Genomic DNA, 14,650 nt, shown 5'->3' with positions numbered 1-14,650 from the left:
GACAGGTTTTTTATTGCCATGGGATCATTTTTTTTCCTCTGCTCTCATAAACCTTCCATATGCTTCTACATCCATGTCTTATTTTCAATTTTAGTGAAGGTTTTTATTTGGAGTCTCATAAAATTCTAATTTATTGCAGCTTCTTTTTATAAAATAGAGAGAGGAGGAGGGAAGTATTGAGATAGCATGTGCAAGGCAGTCCCAAGGAATGCATTTGTGAATTTAAAGCATCGGTCAGTTTATCGACCCCTCTTTCAGTGACTGGCAAATACTTTTCCTCATTCTCTAAGCTATTATCATGTATTCTCACTGTGTGTACAGAAAGGCTAAATGTTGATCTAAGTGTACTAATATACACTTATTTTTGGGGGGTACAGAATTCAAGTGCTGAACTTCTAAAACTGTTAAATAGGCCATATTGATGCATAAGGTGTACACTGAGAGATGGTGAGGAGAACCTGCCCTCCCTATGTGCCACACCTGGCACTACTTGGTAATAAATTCTCGTGCATTTTTCTGCATTATGGACCTTGAATTCTACTTAATTCAGGAACAGGAATGTCAACTTATTGAGTAGCTGCTGGTTTCACCAGCATAAAGGAGTGCATCTCTAGTACAGGGAAAGGCATAGCCTTTCCTCTTGTAGGGCAGAAGCCAGAGCAGAAAGTCCGAAGATGCCAAGTAAGCGTATCATCATCAACCTTAAGAGAGGTCTGAGGAACACCCAAGAGCACAGTGAACTCCCATATCTACCCGCTTCTTGTGCACATGGACTCCTGCACGCAAAGGGACATCAAGGTACAGCCCAGTTGAGTATGCTGGGTGGGGAACAGAGCACCAAGTGTGCTTGAATGTACATGGTCTCATGCATCACTTGTTTTGCAGTTTTACGTTTGCTCTTTACTTAGATAGCAAAACTGGTCTACAAACTCATATTCCTCTGCTTAAATAACAAAGTCTCTTTTACAGTCAGCAAACTGTCTGCATCCACAGCAGAGTGAAGAGGAATCAGATGGAAGAGTCTCTCCTCTATGTGGTCTGTGCCTATAGCAGTCGGTTCTCACTGGCCTGTCGTGGACTGACTTCCGTCAGTTCACACCATTTGTTGAATACTCATAACAAATACCCTCCAAGATAGCAGTGGTACATCCTTCTGGAAGTCACTGATGACAGCTGGCCCTTTCCTAGGTCAGGAGCAGAGGGTTTGCCTCTGAGGGAACAGGAATACTTCCAGGCTTACCTGTGATACCTCCTCCTGCTCTGTTCAGAATTGGATCAGACCAATTCTTGTTCTGATCTAGAAAATCAAAACAAGACCAGAAATCTTGTTCTAGAGCAAGGGAATAGAAATGCAAGAGCAAAGAGCAAGAGGGAATAAAGTATATTTCCTACACACTGCCAGCATAGTTATTTTTCTTTGCCTTTCTACAGTGTTAAGTTGACCGACTTAAATCAAAACCTCATACTTTAAAGAGTGAAGAATCTGTGCACCAATGTGTTACTGTGGTTTGAAGTTTTGAGTAGCTGAAGTTTGAAAATTCAAGTAGATACTGACTTCAGGAGAATGAGCACATCTGGTTCAGCAAAGAACCGCATGACTTTTACATAATGACATGATGCACTGAAATCACCTGTAAAAACAAACATCCAAAGTTAGTGGTATATTGTGCCAGCACAACCTATATAGAAGGTATCATCAGGCAAAATGACAAGTTTAAGAATTTCATGCAAATAACATGTATGCTTTTGCGTATGTTGTATGTTTGATAGACATGTGAACATATACGTGTACACACATGCAGGTATTCTCTGAATATATTCTTCGTTGTGAACTGCTTCCCCCTCTATGTATGTTATTGTATATGTTAAGGTATGTCAGTAATACAACACTCATGTTGTTTAAATGTTTGGAGGGAAGACCCTCCTGGGAAATGTTCATAGGGCTGGGTCAATCTGAGCACTGAAAGAGAAATCCAAGTCTCATAGCACATTTGAAATCTGTTCTTGCAGAGGCTGTAAAGAAATTTGAGAAAAGCTCTGTTGGAGAGAAACTGCTGGGCACTGGACTTTCTTTTCCCTCTAGATAAAACATAGAATAGGCTTTTAACTGCCTTTTCTCCATAATAGCTACTTAACCCTGTTCACTAACATTAAGGGAAAAAAAAGAAAATTCCAAGCAAAATTCCTATTCAGAGTGAAAAATATAAATTAAAACGAAGTGCGCAACGCATGCCCTTTTCTTCCCTTCCTGTTTTGTTTGGTGTTTTCTAGCTCTGCTTTTCGGACAGCTGAATGGGGGCTGGGAAAGTGTTTACAATATTTTCACATGATTGAGATGGCAGAGTTCTTGCACTCCGTGAAAGGCCTTCTGTTTTCAGATGGCATTGAAAGTTTACCGTCTTTCCAGACAAAAGGAAGAGAGCCCGTTGCCAGCGGATGAGTAATGGGCATGGCCTCCGCACAATACCTCCTATCCAGTCCTAAATCTACATGGTGTTCTTAGGCTTCCCGGCTTCTCCAAAGCAACCTTTGTCTCTGCTCTGGGAGACCAAAACTGCTCGTTGGGCGAGTGGGGATGCAGCCAAGAGGGGAAGGCTCGGTGACAACAGTTGCTCAGTGCTCACTGCCCAGTATCTGCCGCCTTACTATGCTACTATAATAGTTGGAAACCCATCAACAATTGGACATCTTCTATACAAATATGTTGCAGACCATCTGTATAGTTTTCAGTTCCAGAAGATTCCAGTAACTCACTAAGTTTTAATACTTTTTTTTTTTTTTCTGTTTCTTGTTAATCTGATGGGCTGCCCTGAGATAGGTGATTAAAGCAAAAGCCTGCCATAATTACTTCGGAGCTAAAACTGCACAGAAGTTGCCAGTTCCTGCGTTTGTTTTCTTACAAGCAACTTGAAGCAGGCATTTTCCATTGTTAATAATTTTTACGTTCTATTAAGTCATTATTTTTTGTCAGAAAAAATATTTTGGTGAAAATGATTGCTAACATATTCTTTCAAAATACTAGAATAGACAATTCTAAAGTTTTTTCCAGAGAATCTGTGCACTTGTTGGCGTTATAGAGACCAGTAGGTAATTTTTTTCTTGTTTCTCTTATAAAGTTTCCCAGAGCTTGTCTGTTTGCAATTTATCTATATGCATATATGTAAATGTAGACTACATATGTGTGGGGCTTGTGTGTGTGAGCATGTCTTTCTGTCTACCTGTCTGAAAGAACTTACATTTCACTTTCACATACTTTAAAGCACACTAAGAAGAGCTTTCTAAGAATTAACTAAGCGTTCGTTAACTACACTTAATTTTGACTGTGTGCTCAGCTAAGGATTGTCAGTATTAAGTTTTTATTCTTTCATGCTAATTTGATTTTGTGCAGACACTGATTTATTGTTGTCAGGAAAATAGAAGCAACTACGTAAGAGACACTGGATTTCTTAAGGGCTGGTTGTAGCTGGTATCAGCAATTTACTGATTAACATGTAGTAACCTGTAGTGCTGACAGTCCTGCGTATACGAGCAATGCATTAAGGTTATTAGCAAAACCATTTTCTAAATTACGTGAGTAGAGTTTTCAAGGTAACTAATTCTACTCTTTGGACCTTTTTTTTTCTTTTTTTTTTTGAGGAGTTAACTGTTTAAAACAGCATTAAAATAATCTGGCTTCATTTCCTCTGCTGAAAGAGCAAGTCAGCTGAAACTTGGACTTTTTGCTGAAAGGGGCGGGGGGGAAGAAGTAGTTTTTCTTTTAAAGAGCATGACCATACACACTCTGCTCTGGTGCCTTTAAAGGGGACTTCCCTGTTTTAAATGCCCTCTAGCACAGAAATACCAACACCTCTTAATTGTTTAATATATTACAGCCTAAAACATTTACAGAAGTGCTTTCCAAGTATTTCACTGTTCCAGGTGCTTGGTCCAGCACCTCCTAAAATAATAGGCCATTTCCCCTCAGTTTTCATGTGCTTGGTGCCACAATGAGACATATGCTCTGTATCAAGGGAAGGGGAAGTGAGGGAAGTAAGCGGGACTGCCTGACATCGGTGCTTGCACTTGCGGCGTACACAGACTTCTCTGTCTTGCGTCACACAGCTTGTAAAGAATGAGAAAATAACGTGGCTTGTGCTTGGGCTGTAAGATCCGAGGAGAAAAATATCATATTGTTAAGGATTTGAACGTCCCTCTGCACAAAGACCCCCTATCACTGCGTCCTCTGAGCAGCATCACAGAAAGAATAATAATTCTAATAATCAGCAGTGCTGAACATACACCAGTCCACGATACAGCCGCCTTGCAGCCGTCTTAAAGCCATGCTCCAAACTATATTTGTGGTTGTGTGGAGGTGACACGAAGCCAAGTCTGATGTCTGTCACGTGCAACCATGCTTCAGACTGAGGAAAAAAAATTATTCCAAAAAAAATGCCACCTTATTTTGATTCAGTGTGGGGCAAAGTAAGATACAACAATTTGCTTGGACTATGCTTAACTAATTTATTTTTCAGCCCGTTTAGCCAAAACGAACTGAGACTTTTCCCCACTTGAGAAATAAATCCCTTAATATAGAGCACTTAGGACTCCCTAGGCTTCCATGAGACATCCTGACATAACAGGATCTGAGCTACTCTGTCAATCTTATTGTCACATCATACCTCTGCTAGGAGTTGGGGATGGCGCCGGCTCGCAAGCTGTGCAGTTCAGACATCCACATGCCATGAGCATGGGTAACCTGAACATGCTATGATTCAGTGCATGGGCACTGAGTGAAACTGGGCCGTCAAAGGGACTTTGTCTGGAAATACCTGTTCAAAAAGTCTCCCTTCTCTTTCTTGAAAATCCTCCCTACTGTGCAAATGCAAGTGAACATAGATTGCTTAAAGAGTTGGGGTTTCAAGACTTTCCCCTAATAAGTCCCTGTAAGGGAGCAGCAGCTGGACACAGTTTCCAGTCAGGAGCTGGAGGGAGGGTGGCTCTGGCTGGCCCCAGGGAGGAGATAAAGTTAAACAATTCTGTGAGAGTGGAGGACTGAATCTTTCCGTGGCCGCACTTTCAATCATGCATGTCCCCGCTAAGTTGCCTGCCGTCCCTTTGAACCCAGTCTCCCATGTGACAGAGCAGTGATCTGGCTGCTGAGCCACTAGACTAATATTGTTCTTTTAATCTCACAAAAATGTGTTATAAAAGAGTTTGATTCACATGAGAAATTAAGTATAAGATCTGTCCTCATAAAGACATTATACCATGAATGCTCTCTTTCTGCTGGCTGCAAGAATAGGTGGCTCAAGGGTGAAAGGGTAGCATTTACATTTAAATACACCTATTGGAATCACACAAACAGCAGGCTAAAACTACTGCTCCCTCTCTGAATGCTTTTAGAGTTTGCTGCTTTTTTTTACACAGCAGCATCTTTTTTTTTTTTTTTTACATAATCAAAAATGGGAAATGAGATCCTTAAGATTCCATAAAATAAAACAAAGAAGGTCTTTGTAACAGCAAGATAAATGGATGAACCTTTTAAAACTAACTATTTTACTTTTCATCTGTATGTACTGCTCAGGAGGTGAAATCCAGATATAAACTGCAGCTTTATCTGCTGTTACACTAACTGGTAGTGCTGGCTGGGTGTGATGTTGTTTACATTTCCCAGAGAAAGTGAAATGCACTTTTTTTTTTTTTTTTTTTTTTTGTGTCTGCCAAACCCAGATTTACCCCTTGATAAAACAGAAAGCCCCTTACCGCCTGGAGAAAACAGAAACTGAAACAGGGTGGAAAGAGCACTTGGTGCCAGGGTGGCCTGGCAGCCAGGTTGCAAGGTCAGTGAAACCCTTGAAATGCACCCGCTTGACCCAGGCCAGGGCTTCGTCCCTTCCCTCTCTGCCATCTTCCTCCTTTCACTCAGTGACAGAAGCTTATGGGCTGGAGTTGTAAAAACTCTGGGGTTGCCTTTGCTCTTTTGGACCTCTGGTTGCAATAAAAAAAAAAATAAAGCTGTGTATTTTCCTTAAATTTTTCCTCACATTTTTGGATGGCTCTTTTGTCGTGATTTTCTACCACACAAACAAGGGCCAAAACCAAACAGCATGGATAAATGCCTTAAAATTACAATGTAGCTGGAAATCAGAAATCAGGAGCTGCATTCTGAACAATTTTTGCATACACTCCCCAATTTGTATTAAATTACCACATAACATACTGCTAATAGCACTAATCATTAAATACGTTCCAGATGCCTCTGAAGAGTGAAAAATTTAATATCCAGATCTGGATGTGGCAGTTTCTTAACATCTAGTTAATGTTTTTTCCTTTGAATATGTACGTAAAACTGCTATCTTAATATGTAACTTTAGATAATGGTGAATTTTAAGGCATTTTTTACAAACTTAATGAAATAATACGGACTTTAGAATCTCTTCTAATTGGAGTGAAATGATCAGATCTTCAAAATGCATGCAAAGAAAGAAGTGAAGGAGTCCATATCTCCATGTGCAGTAGCCAGCTATTTTTTTTTTTTTTAAGAGTATATCTAATTGTATTTTGTTTGGGTTTTTAATAGTTGGGGCCTTTACAACATTGTGTGGCTGTATAAAACAAAACAGCATGTCCCTTAGTCTTCCTAGTCTAGCATGTCTTACTCTTCCTAGTATGCCTTCCTAGCTTTTATGTTATGATAAATGCTGAATAATTGTTGTATACTTTCTTCATTTTTTTCATAATTTTATGTCAACTACTCATCAGTTATCTTTTTTCCAAACCGAGGAATCCTCTGCAACCTAAACTCTGCATGTAGAGAAGCTTTTCTAGACATCAGATAATCCTTGTTGGACCCTGTTGCAGCTCTCGTCCTTCTGCTATGCCCTTGGGGAGGTGAGGGGATCAGAGATGTACTCAGTATTCACCGTGAACTTATGAAACGGCAGAATGACATCCTCTGTATTGTTCTCCTTTCCCTTCTAAAGGACCCTGACATCCTGTGTGCTGTCTGACTGCTACTGAGCATTAGGATGATGTTTTTCATGGAGTTTAAAGGTCCATTGTAAGGAGGAGTTATTCTCCTGGCCCATGGATACATAGGGCCACATTCCCTGAATTCAGAGGGTTTTATGTCCTCTGCAGAGTAGTTTAGATAACCTAAATCACATACCTGTGTTTTGATCCTGCGGTTCAATGAAGGTGCCTCAGGGCTCCTGAGGGAGAATTCCTTCCCAGCCAGCCAACAGTCAATACTATGCACCTCAGCCTACTGAAAATTTAGGTAAAAATTTTCTTCTGGGAAATAAGACATCAAGTAAAGCCCATTTTTAAAAAGTGGAGGGGACAGTAGATGTTGTGAGGCTCTGGTTCCTGACCTCAGTTTCCTCTTTTTAATTATAGTGTAATATAAAATATCAAGTTATTCCCAAGAGAAAGAACCAGAACCTATCTACTACCACCATCTGATAGGTAAGTCATCTCTCTTGTTTCCCTGGTGGATACTTAAGTGTTTCTGGGGAAATGTTGTGGGAACTTCCAGGTCAAAGAAGGAAGCCTGGAGTTGCTCTTGGGTTCTCATAGCATTAGACTGTGTGGGCAGAAGATGGTCCAAGTTGCTGTTTGAGGTTAGGATCAGACACCCCCATTCCAATTCAGGCAATGTTATTGGATACGGGCCAAGAAGTTTATGCTAAATTTTAGTATCATTAAGTTATATCAAGCATAGCTCAACTCCAATCAAATACTCATTTCCTAGCTTGAGGCTCTCATTTCACACTCTGAATGAATAAAATATATCCTGACCAAACAGAGGTTGTGAGACAAGTGCAAGCTCTACTTAGAGGTTAACAACCTGATTTCTCTCTCATACCAGTTTTACGGTCATTTAGCTCCATTGACTTTGGTGAAATGAGTCCTGATTTACAGCGTTGCTTCAGAGCGGGTTTAAAGCTGTGTTATACAATAGCAATGCTGGTGCCAGGTCTTTGGGAGCAAAGCATGTTTGCATTGTGCATGCCACAGTACTGTCAGTTCTGAGGCCCTAAAGAGAATGTTTATTAATTTTTGATCCATAGAGAACAGATTTTCAAGAAATTATTTAGGTTTCTCATTTGTTGCCTTACTTTTATGATTTAATATCAGTTATGAGTTTTTTTCAGTGACTTGTCATTTACCAAGGTAATCCTGGGGTTTCAAATCAAATGTATAGGTTAGAGGTTTACAGAGTCCATATTTGTGTGTATTTTTGGTTGGGACAGACACCCTCAACTTGAAATTAAATCTCAAAAATGCTGTCAAAATTAAAAACAAAAACCCAACTTTGAAATGGATAGAATTCATTATTTTAGAAACTACTTGGAAATCAGTTTACCTCCTGTCACCTCTCCCAAGTGTTATTTTAAGTTTGCACACAACAGACTACCATTTCTTCAGAGTTTGACATGCGCCACTATAGGAGGTCTCCTGTGCTGCTTCTTACCTCAGATTCACTTCCTAGTGTAGAGTAGATAGGAGAAAACATCTGAGTGAATGCATCTGTGTGAGCAATGAGGATCTGTGTTCTTAGCTTGACTCATGTTGACACAAAATATTTTTACTGTGGGAAAGCTAAGCAAGCCGAACATGATAAACTTGCAGTCCGCTTCACTGCTAGGTAGATACAACTATGCCTGCTGGAGCTCTCCTTTAGGAGCTCATGTGCACCGAGGATATGGAAAAGTACACATGCTTTTTATATCTCTCTGGTGTCTCTCTTAAATTGCCAGAGCTCACTTTTCACAGTCCTTAGCAGCTGGTCTGTCCCTGGGAATCTGTAGAAGGATCTTACCTTCTTTGTGAGCCAGCCCTTATTTGCTTATCCAGTGCAATGGCCATGTTCTTTGGAGAAGAGATCAGCTAGCCTTCTCCCTTCTCTTTCCCCATAAAATATTCTGCAGTGGGGCAGAAGCATCAGGAGTGCAGTGCAGAGCTGGAAAGAAAGGTTTTTTTCCTGAGGGATGTCATTGTTTCTCAGTTACCAACAGCAGAAACTTTAAACTAATGATCTTTCCAGAGCATGTAGGCCAGCTGAGCCCAAGACTCAGGTTCATGTTGTGATGATTTAATATTGTGTTATGAGTACTTCTAGCAGGGACAATGTTTTGCAACATCATATTAAGGATAATAATAAATAAAACCATACTCCCTTGTCTCCCCCCCAAAACAACCTCCACCATGGTTATTTATCTGATGGATCTTGGGGGATTCAAGGCCTTTACAGATGTCAGGGTTAGTGCAAGACAGACTTTGCTGAAGGAACCAGGTGGCTGTGGTGCCATCTCTTTCCTTCTCTTCTTCCCCCCACCCCCAAATCCTCTCTTTAGGAGGGGATAGACATTTTTTCTTATGTGCCTGGCTTGTTGGAAGAGCGCCACATAGTTGTGGTTTATTTGCTCAACATTAGCTGTGCTACCCAAGTGTGAAAGCAAGCATGGAGGGTAGATTCTTCCTGACTTCTGTGGGATCTGGAGCAGATCCATGAGAAATGCTACTGTTTTCAGCACTTCCCTTGCTCTGCCTAAGACCAGGCACACTGAGATATGAATGTTGTTGCAGCTGCCACATACTACATATAAGCCACATGTTGATGATTATTGCTTTAAACGAGAAAGTCTTTGTTTAAAATGCTTGTTTTCTTCCATCTACCATTTTTTCTATGATACTTAAAGTAAGAGTTACTATTTTTAATGTCTTTAACAATGCACCTGGAATTTACATAATATCACAGTTTGTATTTATAAAAAAGACTATCCAGATATATATTTATTGTGCAGACAGCTTTATAGTAACACAGAACTAGCCCCTAATTAATTGAAACAAATTGACCTACTCATTCTTCAATTGTTTGTGTCATTTTATGTTGTGGTTTGTTTATTACTTCCAGGTCTGCTTCAGTCCGCTCCCCAAACAGTGCTTTTCTTTAAAATATAATGAACTGTGTTGCATTTATGAGATCTGCATGGTCAAATCGTGTTTCTCCTGTCACCCTACTGAATGCCATGTCACACTGCCAATGTTTGGACTGAGAATTGATTGCTGGCTTCGGCAAGACTGGAAATGAAAGGAAGACCTGGACACACTGACTATATCTAAACTATTAAATAAAATTAGTCAGAGACTTTTCCTGGAGGCCAACTGGCATGAAAGAGCTTGCATTCACACAACTAAACTCTCTTACCCTCCAAATCACAGTGGTCGCATCCAAAATGCCTATTGGAGATGGCCCCTGACCCAGGTTAATACCCAAGCTGTGCTTTGGCATTGTCTGGGAGAGCACAAGCAGGCTTCAGCCAAGACTATGCCAGGGACCAATTTAGTAGTAGGGACAGTCTCAGGCCCATGCCTTGTTGGTCCTGTTTAGTTTATTTAGTGTCAGAGTGAAACCTCAGTAACACTGTCAAGAGTCAACAGAAAACCCCTATTGGCCTCAGTGACCAGAAGCCACTGAGAAGCGTAATCATTAGTTTGTTCACCTCCTTCACATTTGGATTCTTTTTTCTCTTGTTCTGTTTTTTACCAAATGAGTACTGAAATGAACATTTTTAAAATCTCATAGAGTAATAAAATTGGATTGTTGCCTGTTCAAAACTTGTTGTTAGTTTTGAACCTACCAAGAGGTTTATCACACAAGCTGAGGTTCTGGAAAAGCCAGCTTCAGCTCTCTTCCATGGTGAAGGATCTCCTATGGCTTTGAGCAAGTAACTTTGAGAAAGGACTCAGCACTCCATTTCGATAAAAGGCTAAAAAGCTATGAGGTGTTGAGATACCAACACACCAGGTGCTCAAGGTCATGTAAGCATGCTAAACTGATGTGAACTCCCTTTTATTTCTATGGCAAATTTTTTCACATGTCTGGGAAGGGAATTTATTTTAAACCCTGCAAAATGGACACAAGTGCCTTCACCCCTCTATCAAGATGTTTTCACAGTCAGAGCACTGGGGGTGGGTGTGGATAAGCCTGAAGTGTCCTATAGCATGAGATTGTTTGGGAAGCTGATGCTCTGTGTTTCTAGGGTTAACTGTGCAGCTGGTACCCCAGTTAACCCATGTAACACTCTCCTTCACAGTACTGTGTTATACTTCTGCCTGCAGCAATATAAATAAGAACCAGGCAATTCATGCTATAATCTTTCTCTCTATTCTAAAGATAAATGGCAGTGAAGGCCAAGTTGGTTTAAAAAGCTCATACAAAATGATTACATTAGGCCATGCTGTATTACAGAGATTACAGAAAATGACCTACGTGTATTGAATTAAACCATGATTTTTCAATGATCTCAGCAGCAGCAGCAGAATTGGGACATTTTAATCATTGCATTATCAGTTTGGTAGGTAACTAGTATACTGAATTGCTGCTCAAAATGAAAAACTGTATTGTTTTATCCAGAAGGTTTCTGGTTTCTAGCACTAGCCTTTACTTAGAGCTCAGACATATGATTGAATTACTGAAGCTGACAAGTACTGATTTCAACGACATTTAAGCTAACACATTTTTTGCCTCAGGTTTGCTACAGGCTAAGAGTATGCTGATAATTAATGCGGTCATTTGATGTGCAGCACCTTGCTGGACTATGAGAACTTGATTGTGTGCTTTCACCCAATGTTCCTGTTAGGTTAAAAAGACTCTTTGTTTCTTAATTGACCTATTCATGGATCAGTCTCATGAAAGAGGCTATGGAGCTCAACATGTACATGGTCATACCTGGCCTGGGCTGTGTGAATCTTATTTAATGAAAATGTTACGAAGAAAAGAATTGTTGCCCAGAATGGTTTACATAGAAATTGATCATTTTTTCCTGAGCTAGACTTTGAAAAGCAGGAAGTATGCCAAAGCAGAGGAGACACATTTGACCTAATCTACCTTTGGGTCCCTTTCCTTCCCTTTCCGTGTTGCTCCTCAAGCCTGAAGCACTCTCCCATGGATGCTTGCATATGGCAGTGGCTCTACTCAGACCAATTGAGACCATTGCATCAGTTAAGGTTTGCAAGGCCATAATGTGTTTATTTTTGCAGTCTGATCTTGAGAGAAGCTGAGGAGGGCTTGCATCTCCCTCCCACTGATAACGGCAGTGTTGAAAGTGGTCAGTGCATTCCAGGGCAAAGCCTTGAAGGCTGCGGGTTAGAGAGCTGCTAAAGCTCCTCCTGAAGTACATGCAGATTCCTTTGGTCTTCACTGGGGAAAAGCCTGGCTCTCCATTAAAAAAATGAAACAAAAGAAAACAACACAAAAAACCCCAACACACAAAATCCCAGCACAATAGTTGTAGTGGCCCAAATAAAACATAAAAAAACCAATCTCAGCCCAAGCACTCAGTTTGGGGATCCTCTGGAATTAGACAGAGGCTTCAAGCTTGACCCAGGGAGGAGTATTTCCATGGTCTTTCATGGGCAGAAGAGTACAGGCTCTGCCCATGTATAAGTGGCCTGTGGGGTGCAAGGACGTAGCCCAGTGGTCCAAGCTGACATTCCCTGCCTGCTGGCAGAGGGTATCACCACAGGCTTGATGCTTATTCACACTGCATAGGCCCTGAGCTGTGCTATGCAGCCATCACCCCAGGCTTCATCTCAGGCTCTTTTTGACCCTCTTTAGCTTTTTTAAAGCTGGATCCTTTCAGCTTATATTCTCTCTCTAACAATTCTCTCTCTTTTTTCCCCTCTCTACTTCCACAACTGAACGTGCTTTGCCAAACTCCCCACTCCACCATCTATCCACCCCATATGTTTATATTTTCCTATGGCTGAGGCACATTGTGCTGACCTGCCTGGACAGAGCTCCTTTATCACAGAGATAAACATGATGCCCCCCTCACATAGAGTTTCTATCATGTGTGACCTTTCATCTTGAACTGCCATGACCTTTTTTTTATTAATGCTGTACTGTGCTGCTTGCAGAAGCCAGGAAAGAAAATCTTTTGTTTCTAGATAGAATACTGCTAAAGGACATGATACGGTCTTGTTTTTAATCCAGCTAATTAAAATCTGCATGTGCAGTGTAACTGAGAACGCAGCCTTCGCCCACCACTTTCCCACAGGCAGGGAATAAAGGCCTTTAGTGCAGCAGCAGCTAGCCACCCTTGGATAACAGAGAACAGAGCCCACAATTCATCCCAGCTTTCCTTATCATATCCGCGGAGGGCTTTCCCTTCCCTCCCTCCCTCCTTCCCTCCCCCTTTCTCTCCATGGAATCACTTACTGTAGCTATGCGCCTCTATACATCACTTCAGAATGTAATCAAGTTAAAAATACGTTAGCCCTCGTTTATCTGTGCTCCAGCGTGTTCTGAATATAATTCATTTCCAGTAAGGAAAAGAAAAGAAAGAAAAAAAGAAAAAGAGAAAAAAAAGGGAAAGAGAAAGAAAAAGACAGGGAAAAAGAAAAAAAGAGAAAGAAAAAAAAAGAAAAAGTGTCTATTTCTAATCAAATGTCAAACCCATTTATGTTAAAACTGTACTGCCACGAACTAACTGAATAACACAGTTTAGCAGTTCACACTTTCGTACGTTCATTATGTAGGCTTTTTTGGATTTGCTGGATGGTTGTAGTTATTACTAAGGCTGCCTTTTGTATGTGTGTGTCAGGGAGAGGGTGCCATGGAACTTTTTTTGTGAAACATTTCCTTGGCTAGTTTTTCACTAGTTGCTTTTTGTTGGGTAACTGAAGTGGGGGAGGGAGCAGGAGAAGGAGGGCAGCAGGGTGGGAAGAAGCAATGAGGGCAGAATGGGAAGCACTAAAACTGAGCCTCCACCTGTTTTCTCTTTCTCCAAGTCATGTTTTATATGATGATGATGAGGTCAACAGGGAGCATAAAAATGTGCCAGGAGATTCAAAACTTGGAAAGAGATTGTACAACATGAGTAGAAAATACATTTCAGTGCCTGTAGAGAAGCCCTCCCCCCAGTTCCCCCAGTAAAGCACACAAACAGGCTTTCTGTGGGCATTCCCTGGTAACCCGCACAAAGAGCTGTTCAAACAGCTGTGCCGTCAGCTAAACACCATCCACGGGCTGCTGCGGAAAATGCCGATTTTTGTGCGTTGACTTCCTTAACTCGAATTCAGTGAAATATACTTACAATTATTAAAGGAAGGGACTTTGAGTCCTGAATAAATATGCAGCATCTTGGGAAATGATTTACTTGATTTGTCTGTAATGAATTATTCATATGTACGTTGTACTCAGGGAATGATTAAAGAGATATGAAAAAGCGATGTTTTGAAATCTAATAAAGCTTATTAGGTGACACCAGTCTAACTAAAGCACCTAACATCACTTTTTTTAATACCTAGGTATTAGAAAAACAGAACAATTAAAAGACATCAGAAGTACTGTGCTGCCTGTATATTAAAAGATGTTATGTTGATCAAGCACAACAGTGCTTTTCATCACAACTTGGTTGTCTTATGCTGACCTCTATAAGCATGAGTAAAGAGATCTGTACATTCTTCTGCTTTTAGTGCCTATGGAAGGATAACATTAAATAAGAAATAGCTATTAGTATACTTCTATAACTCTGATATTATATTTATATAATACATCATGAAATTACAGAAAGCATAAATTTTTACTCTGGAATTAGTGTCTAATCAGTAGAACAGTGATAACCAAGAAGACATTTATCTGTATTTTACCAATTTAAGA

At 40.5% G+C, this 14,650-nt stretch overlaps 1 long non-coding RNA gene across 1 annotated transcript; it reads left to right on the top strand.

Annotated features, from left to right (window-relative positions):
• The first annotated feature begins 6,765 nt into the window (after nucleotides 1–6,765).
• Nucleotides 6,766–14,185, top strand: LOC148053232 (uncharacterized). Its single transcript, XR_015708481.1, has 3 exons — nucleotides 6,766–6,870; nucleotides 7,378–7,446; nucleotides 9,899–14,185. It is a non-coding gene; the product is annotated as an uncharacterized LOC148053232 (long non-coding RNA).
• The last annotated feature ends 465 nt before the right edge of the window (nucleotides 14,186–14,650 follow it).

Source organism: Nipponia nippon, unplaced genomic scaffold (genome assembly GCF_047370975.1).
Source record: "Nipponia nippon isolate SJK-2023a ecotype South Korea unplaced genomic scaffold, ASM4737097v1 scaffold_4, whole genome shotgun sequence".
Lineage (NCBI taxonomy): Eukaryota > Metazoa > Chordata > Aves > Pelecaniformes > Threskiornithidae > Nipponia > Nipponia nippon.
This window is presented reverse-complemented; position numbering and strand designations above follow the sequence as displayed.